This window comes from Dreissena polymorpha, chromosome 11 (assembly GCF_020536995.1).
Source record: "Dreissena polymorpha isolate Duluth1 chromosome 11, UMN_Dpol_1.0, whole genome shotgun sequence".
Taxonomy (NCBI): Eukaryota; Metazoa; Mollusca; class Bivalvia; order Myida; family Dreissenidae; genus Dreissena; species Dreissena polymorpha.
The window spans coordinates 63,854,978-63,868,016 of record NC_068365.1 but is presented as its reverse complement, the minus strand read 5'-3'; the positions used below and the strand labels follow the sequence as shown (position 1 = coordinate 63,868,016).

The 13,039-nt window shown below is 33.7% G+C and overlaps 1 pseudogene; it reads left to right on the top strand.

Annotated features, from left to right (window-relative positions):
• Positions 1-10,270, top strand: LOC127849903 (copine family protein 2-like; annotated as a pseudogene).
• The last annotated feature ends 2,769 nt before the right edge of the window (positions 10,271-13,039 follow it).

Here is a 13,039-nt window from a genome sequence, read left to right as displayed (position 1 = left end):
ATGGTTGTACTCGCACTGGCAGGCGGCCGGTTCAACGCAGCGTCCGTCCTGGAGCACGCGCCCGGGCGGGCACTGACATCCGGTCACACAGTCTGCGGGACACGTGACGGGCTGATGGAGACTCTGGCACGTGGCCGGGCAGGGGGAGGCGCAGTCCGAGTACACGAGGCCCGGCGGGCATTCTTTGGCTGGAAAAAGAGAGGGCTCGAACATTGCACGCTGAATTTGTGCGCATAAATCTCTCATTGAATCCGCACAAGCTTAACAGGGACGACGCTTTTCGCAATAACTGGATTGGCTCTAATATGAGATGTGCGTTAAACGAAAAATACCATAAAAGCGGTGTCATGCCTATTTGACTGTGCGGACTGCAACACTTTACGCACATGTATTAATGTTGGTGTTCCCGGAGCGAGGCACATTATTAGTATTATACAGGCGTGTAAAGCCAAGGCTCGCGCTTCCGGCGTTCTAAACCTCGCAACATAAACTTCTCTGTATTCAACACTAACCTAGTATTCTCTATATGTATTACCACTTAATTAACACTGAAGTGTAACTCTTATAATTTGATTACACGTTGAAAGCTTTTCAAATTCAGTCAAGTTATGCATTTGTAACGAAAAAAGTCGTTTTAGAGTTGTATGGCGCTTTTTCACGTTTAAGGTTATTGTATTATGCCGTTACTTTGTATTCAGATATTGCCAACTCTAAAATACTTCTTAAACATAACTGTTTGAAAGCCCTCCCACATTCATTAAACGTTATGTACCATATAAATATATTTCTTTTGAGCGTACGCATCATCTCTTAACTCAATGATCATAAATCTTGAATGTGATAATTCCATGCCTCAAAAAGGAAGTAGGACATTGAATAATCCTGCATAAGGCTAACGGACACATTTTAAATAAACATAGCTATTCACAAAACCATTAATGCCGTCTTTACGTTCCTGTAAACGTCTGATATAATTATAATAAAAGATATTAGATAAGCGAAACAGTTAAAGTTGTACTTGAATAATAATAATAGGGAAACATAATACTGCGCACAATGTGTTATGCACAAATTGATAAAAAAAGTAAAGAAATCGTTTATATTTTATTCAATTACTGGTTGTTAATCGTATAAACTTTGCTTTTCAAAGAAATTACAATATTTCAATGCAATGTATAATACAGTGCGTCCTATCGCAGTTCACATCTTCCTCGGTCGAAACCAAACATCTGTTCTGCCTTCCTCAAAGTGTTGCACGGTCCAAGCTGTAGATTGCTTGCCTGATATTAACATTGAAAGCGTTGATCACATATTTACTCATTATTTATGATTTTCTACTCGTGCATGCTCTGCATTTAAGATGTTTTGAAGCAAGGGGTACGTATGTTAAGGTGTATAAAAATTAAGAACGCTGCGACCTCTAAAACATTTATTTCCATTTTTCAAATATATAATAATAAAGTTTTCTGTAATTATTCATACTTTGAATACTTAATGTAATTGTCTTTTATGGCATTTATATCAAAACAAAGTTTCCTTAAATAACTGCGAATATTCACTTATATGTCAACAATCTTAAAGTGACAATTTATTTATGAAAATCTTTTTATTCAGGACTCATTTTTGGATCATGTGACCGAAAGGAAAGACAACATCTATAGAGGAAAGGTAATTAAAACATGGCGCATGCGCAAACATCGAAGGAGAGTATACAAAAGAACACATGAACCATAACAACAAGCACAAAACATGTCACAATTCTATTATAATATACTTCATAAAAAATATTCCAGTGAAGCAAACCTGTTTTCATGTTTGGATAGCACTATAGTTTATGTTCGCTAACATATAAACCTATATAAACTGCGCGTAAAAAATAAACTGACATCATTTCTGTTTTGTAGGACCTCATTTATGGGTCGAAGGGATCGACCTTACACTCATCAACTAGATAAGAATTAATTTTACGTTTGGATTTTGGATTGTTTACTATGATTGAATTCGGCTGTGTTCTTGCGCGTATTGCACGAGTTTTATAAGACTGAAAGAGTCAACTCATTGAGCTATGTTTCAATCGATTGAAATCGCTTCCAGTACGGAAACGAATTTATCTACGTAACGGTTGTTTAATATATTCAAGCATAAGGGGCAGTGTCAGGTTAAAATTGGCGAGCTCTACCATCGATACAAAGTGTTCAGATGTAAATTGTATAGGAAGAGTTGAATATTAATATTTTGATTCGTTTTCATGTCAAAATTCGTGTATAGTATTTACCTAAAAAGCAACGGAATAAACTTTGTTTTCAATATTCAGTCAGTTAAGAATAACTTCAAGTTTATCAAATATTCATGCAAATCTCTATCCGTTAAATTAATTCAGATAAGGATTATATAGGGTACATTATCCCGTTTTAAAGTATAGGGATTTGATGGCATGTTTGAGAGATAAGACACGCATGCATTATGCTTGTTTTAATACATAGTTTAAACAAAGTAGGATGTCCGGTTAGCATATGACCTTCTCACCTAGTCGACCAAGGCTCAATATCCCGTTCCCAGCGCATGAATGATTGGTTGTAGTCGCCATACCGGACAGGTAAGGTTTTCTGCCAGATACTCTGGCCTAGCCCTAAATAACAAGATTACACCAATATTAAATAGCTTTTATTAAAACTAAAACGCTGGCAGTTTCAGCTATACCTGTATTTCACAATTCGTCCCACCTTTCGTTAGTCTAGAAAGTGAATAATGTAGGAGTTCTGGGACACACTTCGGGTCTTCACATAATGCAGCCTCAGGTGCGGAACAACCGCATGAACTTCAAAATACAAACGCGAAGTTGGTATGGTAGGTTTCCTCCAAATAATTACCAAGTTAATGGACGGTAGTTTGAAGTCTTTGTGCACATAAATAATTTTATGTACTTAAATAAGGTATTACTTTTTTATGAACTTAAATGACGTTTATTTTACTAATTTCTTTAATTAGACGATATTAGATTTTTCTTAAGACAAACAACACATTATCGTCGTTACACTGCACAAAAACTGCCTTGAAGAAGTCCTATTCCAGAGTATAGTAAGCTACATTTTTCACTTTAATTGCCAATCGAAATACATTTTTAACTTTTCGTTGTGCATGACAAATAATATACTTTGAATGTGAATATTTAGATACTATTGTCTATACCGTTCTTTGAGGGAAAATATGACAAGTGTTGTTTAATAAATATGTTATGTAGTTTTATCCACTTATCATTCGTTTGATGACTGGTCCATGTTTCCACTTTCACGGCCATTTATTGCCAACTTAAAAACACTTATAAAGCATACCTGTTTGAGACCCGCCCATTAACGTGTTTATGGTTGCTTATGCTTTACAGTTCGTTGAGTGTATGTATCTCCTATCAAGATAATCTTAAAACGTAAACGTGACTGATTTCTCCTAAATTAAGGAAGTAAGAAATTTATACTGCATATTGTTAACGGAAGGTTTTTAAAAATGTCATTATCTATGAAAGACAGGTAATATTTACTGGTTTATCTTTAATTATGGACTAATTAGAAATAATTTATATGATTATTAAAGCAAATGTGTTAAATGCATTTTAATTTGACAAAATGATCGATATTTATAGTGAACTTTTGTCTATGCAAAATGATGTTTTATACATGGAAATGTTGTTTTTTTTGCATGATTTTATCATTATAAAATAACCCTTTTTTATGAAAATGCATCGATACAAAAATATATGTGAACTTTGATAAATGATAAAAAAGTATTTCATTTATAAATATAAGTTGAAACTAATATGTGTACATTATATGTGCTTCTTGTGGTGCATTAAACATGTAACTTTCTTGTTATGCAGTATATATGAGTTCATTACTACCTTTCCTATACAGTCTATTTTTATTGTAAATGTATAATGTTAAGTTGTTTTAAAACATAAGATAATTAGCGAGTTATCATAGTTTGTGTTTTATTGAAGCAGTAATTTTCGTCTCTATAATAACGCAAACAACGTAATATAAACCAATCTGATTTTAGATTCGTATAATCATTATCACAAATTTCATAAATTTTATATACATAATTAAAGTTAAGTACACTTTGTTATTAATCGCTGTATATACATAAATGAGGGCTGATTCAACTAGATAATAACTAAATAATTTTTATCTACACATTGACATTTCAATATACTTTATAAAATCCTATCAAGAAGAATGTTTACATTCATATGCAAATAAATAACTACATAACTGCAATTCCAAACTGAATATAATACCTAGTTGAAAAATGTTTATAGTTTTCACGTACATGTTTATAAATTGAGCAAAACGCCGCCCTTGTTCCTGCAATTCGTTGCGGACCGAGCGGACTCCTCTTTGGGTGCCAGCGACGTTGATCTGGACGATATAGGTCTAGACTATGGGAGCTTAGAAAATTACGAGAAACACTTTCATGTCATCATCGATCGCTTTAAGAGTCTGGGCGAAGTCACCGCTGCACTGAAACGACTGAACGTTGAACCGTGTGGACTGATTTTCGGTACCTTGCAAAAGAATTCTTATCCCCACTCTTATTCTCCGAACGTGTGTGTTCTGGTGTGAATACCAGATAAAGCAGATATATTTCGTCTCGACCCAGATATTTATCTCCAGAGATATTCTACTTAATGCGTCTTGCTCTGCGCGCATTCTTTATATATGAAAACTCATATGTTTCTTACCTAATATTCGGATCTGAAAGCTCTCCTTTTGCAAAAAATTTCATCATCACTTACTATGTCGTTATGGGTCTTGTTTTCAACACAAGAGTCTTGGTGTCTTGCATGCTAATATCAATATTCCATTTATGGTGTATAAATTTGTACCTATCGGATTTAGGGTCATTATTATATGTGTACTTTTTAAAGATTTATGTTCAGGTCTCATCTTTCTTCTTGATTACCGTTCAGTTGTAATTAAACAAAAACATATTTAAGCAAATTATTAACGAAAAGATGGGCACTGACTGTGCACCACTTATATGCGATGTATTCTAACATTGCGAAAAGGCTAGAATGTCTATACTTGATTTATCAAAATATGATGATTTATGAAATTTTGAATTTAGATGATATTTCCTTTAAATAGAATATCAAAATATACCCAGTAGAACTGTAATTACGTAAGTCTAGCGTATCATCTAGTTAATTAAAGATGCCGCATTCCTATACTTATACTTTAATTTCACTTATTTCATAATGAAAACCAGTCTTTATTATAAACGGGGATCGATTTTAATTTCGATATTGTAAATTTCCCATTAATGAAATGAAAATATTTCAAAAGGTCCGTCTTGTGATCTTTACATTTGTCAGTTAGTTCGATATGCAATGGCTTGTGTTTGAGTAACCGATTCCAACGACCTAGCTTAAACCTACTGCGAAACTATAACTTACATCTCGGCTTCTTATATCCCGATATACGAAACAAATTGCTTAATTATACACTAAATACCGGAAAATTCAGCTTCTAAAGACATTGCCTCTTAAAGGTGCATGCTGTATTATAATATTTCCGACACATTGTCCTCAATGATTGTTCACAAACGTGTTCGATAATGTAAATATTCAAGATCCTATGTACGTTACGAATACACGTATAGACATTACATCAGTACAATCTTTGTTGTCAAAAGAATATAATTCGGTACTTCTTAAAATTAATTATCTTTGCGGAGTTTTCAAAGGAGCTTTATTAAATCTTAACCAAACTTTTTCTTCGATATTAGATGTACTAATAGCTTTAACTTTTGTGCATGTACCAATTATTACGTCAACCGTTGCATTGTGCGTTAATTGGATTGCGAATTTAAATTCATGTACCAGTCTCATGATGCATTGTTTCATACATGTACGTTGGGTTTAAAACACTGATTTAAGCATTATAATTCACTTTTCAATTCAATATTGAGTTATGTTGAGATAATATAACTAGGACTTCTTTTAAAGTAATGATGGATATATTTTTTTCAATCTTTACAAATACGTTGTTAATTTTATAGATGAAGTGTTTTCTTTGACGGGGCATTGGGTGCGTGGGGTAGGGGATGGGCTGAATGATTGAAAGAACCGACGATCTTTCATAAAATCGGTAGACAGACGCGTTAAACCTCACTTTTAGCAAAGGATGAATCACTCTTACACACATGAAAATTAACCTAAAAGAATTGTTATTCAAATTAAAAGGGAATTTAAGAGAAATTAAATTAGACTAATTTGCAATTTAATTACTCGGTGGTTTGTTCATGTCGTTAACTTCTTTTTCTTAGTTGGAGATATTCTGAAGGGTTTGTGACATGTTATTTACATTTCTCGACTCTTTTCATATGAACGGTTTTGCGCATGCGTTGACGATTCCAACGATCGTTACCTAACAACAAGGGTTCTTATCTCACGATCTACGAAAGACGTTTGCTAAATTCTTCCCAGTACTTTACTTTAGTAAAGTAACAGTACAGTACTTTATTCGCACGATCTTTGCTCCTCTCACGACTGTTAGAATTTTAAAGGAGGAAAAGCAAGTACGTGTAACATTAAAAACATGAATACCACATTTAAATTTAAATATATATAATACGAGAAATATCTTAAAGTCACACACCTTATTTTGCATAGTAAATTTAAGTATAAATAAGAAACATATTTATCTATGCAAAATAGAATATATATGGTGGTTACAAGGTATAAATCCGTCTTTTTGCGCTTTAAAACTTAAAAATAATCGCGTTTTATCGATATGGACGTATTCGTCTAGAAATCCTATCTTCGGTTTTAAAAGCGGTACCGTTTGATAAATAATAAATTACTTGCTAACTAGGCTATAGATTTAATTTTATCTATGCCATTTAGAATATATCTGGTGGTTACAAGGTAGAAATCCGTCTTTTTACGCTTTAAAACTTAAAATTAATCGCGTTTGTCGAAATGAATGGACGTATACGTCTAGAAATCCTACTATCGGTTTTGAAAGCGGTACCGTTTGAAAAATAATAAATTAATTGCTTACTAAGCTATAGATTAAATGACAACTTTGCACACTTTCAAATGGCATCTTTATGTATTTATTGACATGTATTTCACTTCAAAGTCAGAGGCAAGGTGTGTGGCTTTTACCGAAATTTGCTTCTGCGGCACTATGCTCTGTAATGGTTCAATCCTGGAACAATCTTTGTCCGATCAGAACATCTTTTAAGTTTCGAACGATTTTTTACCATCAATCTTAATACATATCCCCAACATTCGTTGCTTTGCATTGACCGTTCCAGACGATGACCCCTGTTTTATAGTTTGGTCCTGCGTTTTTTCTGTGTCTAAATGTATGACAAATGGTCTTATGCCTCAAACAAATGACCTTTTAATGATGATTATAATGATCTCCTGCTGATGCAAATGAAGGTTTACTTTTAATTATAATAATAATGATGGTCGATTAAGATATTTTGTTATTATATATGACTTATAATGTTGACCATATTTAAATTATATTTTAAAAGTTAACTTTTGAATGCCGGTTGTTCTTTAACAACCATTAGAGGGGGGCGTGTGCTTTTCAATATTTTATTATTACAGATTCATTCCGATTATTAATACAATAATTCACTTATCGTTTACCTCATTTATATCCACAATATTCTAAACAAAAGTTGTGAACATTTCTTTCCAAGGCATTGACTAAACATTGAGCAACAAGGTATCTGGCATGAACACATTCCATGGACTGAGTCTACATGACACTGCCAGCAAAAAGACCAACCCGTACCAGGAGGTGGGTAATCTTGATTGACTCATGTGTAATCGACGTACAGCCTCACAAATAATGCATGTTTATATGATCCTTTTTCAGAACGTGTTGATATCGTTTGCAAACATGAATCTATCGCACCAAAACCGAATCGCTTCTTCAATTCAGTTTAACAAAAGTGGCGTCTAAAATCAACACAAGAAATTACCGTCGTATAGAAAACAATCACAGTCTGTTTACATTGTCACTAAAGACTTTAAAGACACGCGATTGGCTCGAATGCACTTGGTTTGGACATTTATCAAAGCGCGTGTCTGTTACAATGTAGGTGATCTGATCCTGGGAGAGACACTGGAACCATTAGATGACGACGGCATTATTCCAGCGTACGGCTTCGGAGATAGGATTGTAAGAGACAAAGGCATATTTCCCCTCAAAACAAATGTGAGTGTTTAAGATGTGTTTATCTAGAATTCTCTGACAGTTGAAAGGGCGATAGCGCTTAGCTGTGTCCGTTATAACTATTACAAAAGCATTCCGTGTGTTGTAAACGTCAGTATTCGAAACTTGAATGATTTATAGCTTTAACTTTGCTTTACAGTTTTTCCTGAATTGTTTAGGCAATGATGAGTCATCCAAGTTCTCTTGAATAAATGACTATTAAATGTTAAAAAGAATGTCTCTCCTTATAGTGTTTCCGTGCTTCCATTTTTCGCTTTTGTTTATTGAAATAATGTGAATGTTGGTTTCTTATGCAGGGAGTCTGCGATGGCTTCGTGGAAGTTCTTGAAGTCTACAACGCTGTAACACCTACAATACAGCTAGGTGGTCCAACTAATTTTGCCCCTCTCATTGACGAGGCTGTAACAATTGTGAAGGAAAAGAAGCAGGTATGTGAAAAAAAAACTACAAGAAATTGAATTTTCACATTTTAACGTCCCTATATATCGGAGATCTTAAATTTGATGATGCTGCACTTTGCTCATTTCTTGTTCCATTATTTACCAATCAAAACGTATTTTATCTTTTAAAGTCCAAAACGGTTTTTTGAATGATGAACAGACTATATTATACATCGGTAAAAAGCAGATTGAGTTTTAGAAGATATTCGTTTTGTATCGATTCAAATGCTGTTTTATGACTTATTATTAGTAATTGAAGAGTAATTTGCAGCTCCCGTTCTTACGATTTTCAAAAGAATGATAATATACATGACCTAAATAGTGATTTATCTAAAGTGCTATTGTTTAGTACCATATTCTGGTGATCGTTGCTGACGGTCAGGTGACCAACGAAGAGGTCACGGTGAGGGCAATCATAGAGGCCTCAGAGTATCCTTTGTCCATCGTTGTCATCGGAGTCGGCGACGGACCGTGGGGTATCATGAACGACTTTGATGATAAATTGCCGGAACGAAGATTTGAAAACTTTTAGTTTGTGGATTTCCACAAGGTATAATGGATCAAGTTGAACATTAATTATGAATAATATCGACGTTTTCTTTGTACAATGGCTATCTAAAGGCACTTTCTTTATCCTAGGGTTCTAAAATATGTTCATAACATATGTAATTTCGCGTCTGATTAATCACCAAGTCTGTAATTCCGTATAAAACAAAGACTGTTGTCGTTTAATTTGCGATGTTAACTCGGATGTGTGTGACATTACTTAAATAGATGAGATTAACATTCACAATTGTACATTTGTGTTTATATAAAAATGCTCGCGAAAGGCGGATGAGGAATGTCTTAGGCTGACTATAGTTGATCATCTGTAGTATACAGAGCCTTAATAACAAGATATAAAATAGACGCTCAATAATATACCCATATTACACAAGTTTTCTCTTGGAATATTTCAGGTAAAGAGTGAAGCACGCAATCCTCAACCAGCGGTTGCTCTTGCAGCCCTAATGGAGATACCGGATCAGTTCCAATATACCAGGGACAACGGGCTCTTGGAAAGGCTATGATTATGATTATTAAAATCCCTTAGAACGACAATTCAAGCTTTTGCTTTTACTATGAATTGTTTATGAAATCTTTTAGCATATGTCACATAAGTTGTAGATGAAGGTTTTTCGGTTATGAAATCTCATAGGCTATTGGTACTTGACCAGTACGTAAATCATGCACAGTTACAAACCTTTTTATAAGTAATTCGTGTGCTTGGCGGTCATTTGATTCTGTTCCATCGTCTATTCCATTAGTTTGATACTTTGATTTTGTAATTTATATATAATGAATATACTGGCCGTGTTTGTGTGTGTACATGTTTGTTATATGGATATCACACAATATGATTACCAGGCTATACAGTTGCTGACCAGTAGATGTAGTTGTAGAACCGATTGGCGTCTTTGATTGGCATTCACTGCAGACTTGCTTACACAGTAACTACTTACTTATATTGTTACTTAATGGTAATTCGAATTCAACCAAAAGCAAACATTATCGGTTACGTTTTATAATAAGTGTTTTAATATTGCAATTATAAAATGTGCAATGATGCCGAGGAAATTGTTTGTTTGTTTTTTCATTGCAAGATTTCTTTTCGTTTCTCTTATGGTTATTAAAAATATTTTTTAATCGTATATATTATTTTACGTTATGCTTGATACCGTTGACGGTTTGTGTAACAACGCTTGAGCGTCAGACGTTCGTAAAGTGTTGTAAGGAGAAAACAGAGCTTTCATTTTTAAATATTTGTCTTTTTATTATATATTTTAATTGTATTTATTAAATGTCATTCATACACAAATAACTACTGGTAGGTCATCCCAATATTTACAAATAAACACTAAATAAAACAAGAATGCCCTGCTGCTCTCGCAAAAGACCAAAACAACCTTATAAAAATTCGAACACATAACACATGTTTACCGCCGGATCATCTTTCAAAAGGTTGAACTCATTAGACCACTATACATTGCCATAAACTTGATGTGAAAAGGTGCTTACTGTTTCATGGACCATCACCATTTGCAGGCTTGAATATTAAACAGATTTTGGGGTAAATTAAAGGGAGATTATACCATTTTGTCAAATATTTATGAATTTATATAAAATTTGTAAAAAACTTATTATACATATATTTCAATATAAATTAAAATACAAGTTAAGAAGAACACGTGTCGAAAAAATGCGCAATAAGCAAGATATTTAATTCTGAAATCGAAAATGTCTGTACATTCGAATTCGCCAGCATGTATATCATGCATGTACGATGTGAATATAATTTTAGTTTTACGGATCATTTAATTTCTTGCAACGATATCTATTCATACGATACACGAACACTAACTCCGATACTAATAAAAAGACGAAAGCTTCAGTTATTGTAGAAAAATATGTACGGAATAGTTTCGTCACAATCGGCTTGGGGCGCTAATTTGTCTTTGCTACATTTTATGAAATTCGTCTTCAATGTATATTTTTTCTTTTCTATTTTTTGTTATTGTAACATATTTTAATCACTATTTTACAATTTAACACATATAAAATCGTATAATCCCTCTTTAAACTGGCATAACTGCCTTATACTTTCTGCATTCGTCTCAATGATTATTAGAGATACGTTTCGTAAAAATCGTTCAATGAGTCTAGTAAATAAGGTGCGAACACAACTATGTTACAGAAGGACCGACGGACGGAAAATCTGTATTCTTATTACTATCCTCCTTCTTTGCGAAATGAGATCAAATAGAAACCACCTGAACCGTGTCGTTTTCGAAATGTTTTGTATGTACTTATTTTGATTTTCTTACAGCATAAACGAGTCGAACATATGCTTACCGGTAGATGTTTACTGGCTTGTGAATGCGATAAAAAAATTGTTAACACCTTACGGATAACACGAGGTAATATCTCATACAATTGCATGAATGTATCATGTCAAATGCACATAGTCTAAATGATCAAAACATGTTAGCAAAGTTACATGAAATGCGCTCAAAATCTAAAGTAGAAAAGGAGCGGACACGATAATTAAGTAGACTGACGGACGGACGTAAGCATGGTATTCCTATTATCCCCTCCCTTAACCCTTTAGCTTCGCGGCGGGAAATAAACACGAAAATTCTCAGTCTTGCAGTTTTAGATAATATTGAAAGCCAGTTTCTATTTAAGGCCTTTTAAAACTTGCGTCCAACGGGGCTTGGTTAGGTTTGACCTCGTGTACATATCTCTCTATAGAAGATAATTATAAGATGTTACATATAAAATACACAATTTTTTAGAACGGCAAGTTTCAAAGATGTTCATTTTCAGCCAGTGGTTGATATTAAGAGCATAATTTCAACAATTTTTGTAGAGACAATCATGTTGCCCCAAATAGGAAAGCCCTGGGCATTGCGATGTCTGAGGAAAATATATCAGTAAAATTGCTAAATTTGACGGTTTTAATTATGTGACAATCGTGGCTTGTCTATTTATAACGAAAGTGCGTTCATCTTGAACAACATCTTATTGGATTCATACAGAAAACAAATTGCACTACTAAGTTTAAAAGATTTTAATAAAGAAACACATAACATGTATAATGTATGTACAGATAATCGTCGACGTATTACAATACAAATACAAAGTTTCTACACTTATAAATTAACAGTTCAGTAACAAGGGGGCCTAAAGGCCCTCGGTTGTTCATCAGTGATACATAGTAACTAACCTTTTCTTTGTTAATTCCATGATGTTTAAGTAATAATTGTTGTTTTTAACTATTTTTTTACTGAATAACACAGACTTTATGTGGTCTTTGACAATATTTGCACAAATGTGTTTCCAATAAACAAATCTTATAATGTAACCCCTAGAGATTGTTTACTTTTTACTACAAGGGCAGAATTTTAACAAACTTAGAGTAGAGGACAGCAATAAGATGTCGCTTATTCAATATAAAATCAATGACCCTGGCGGTTTCAGAGAATCAATTTGTAAACGTTATTTTCTACATAAATAATTTGACCCCTAGGCGTGGTTAGATTTGAAACCTGGCACAAACTTGTGAACTCACTTAGAAAACTACACTATGTTGCACACCAAATATAATCCCCCGGTGCTTGCGATTTACGAGATCTTTTAAGTTTATTGATATTTACTATACAATGCTTTATAAGAAATTTGATCACTAGGGCGTGGTGAGTGTTTACCACAAGGGCATAATTTGAACAAAGTTAGGAAGGGACTACTATAAACGTTACATGCCAAATAATAAACCTCTGGATACCGCGGTTTCACAGACGTTAA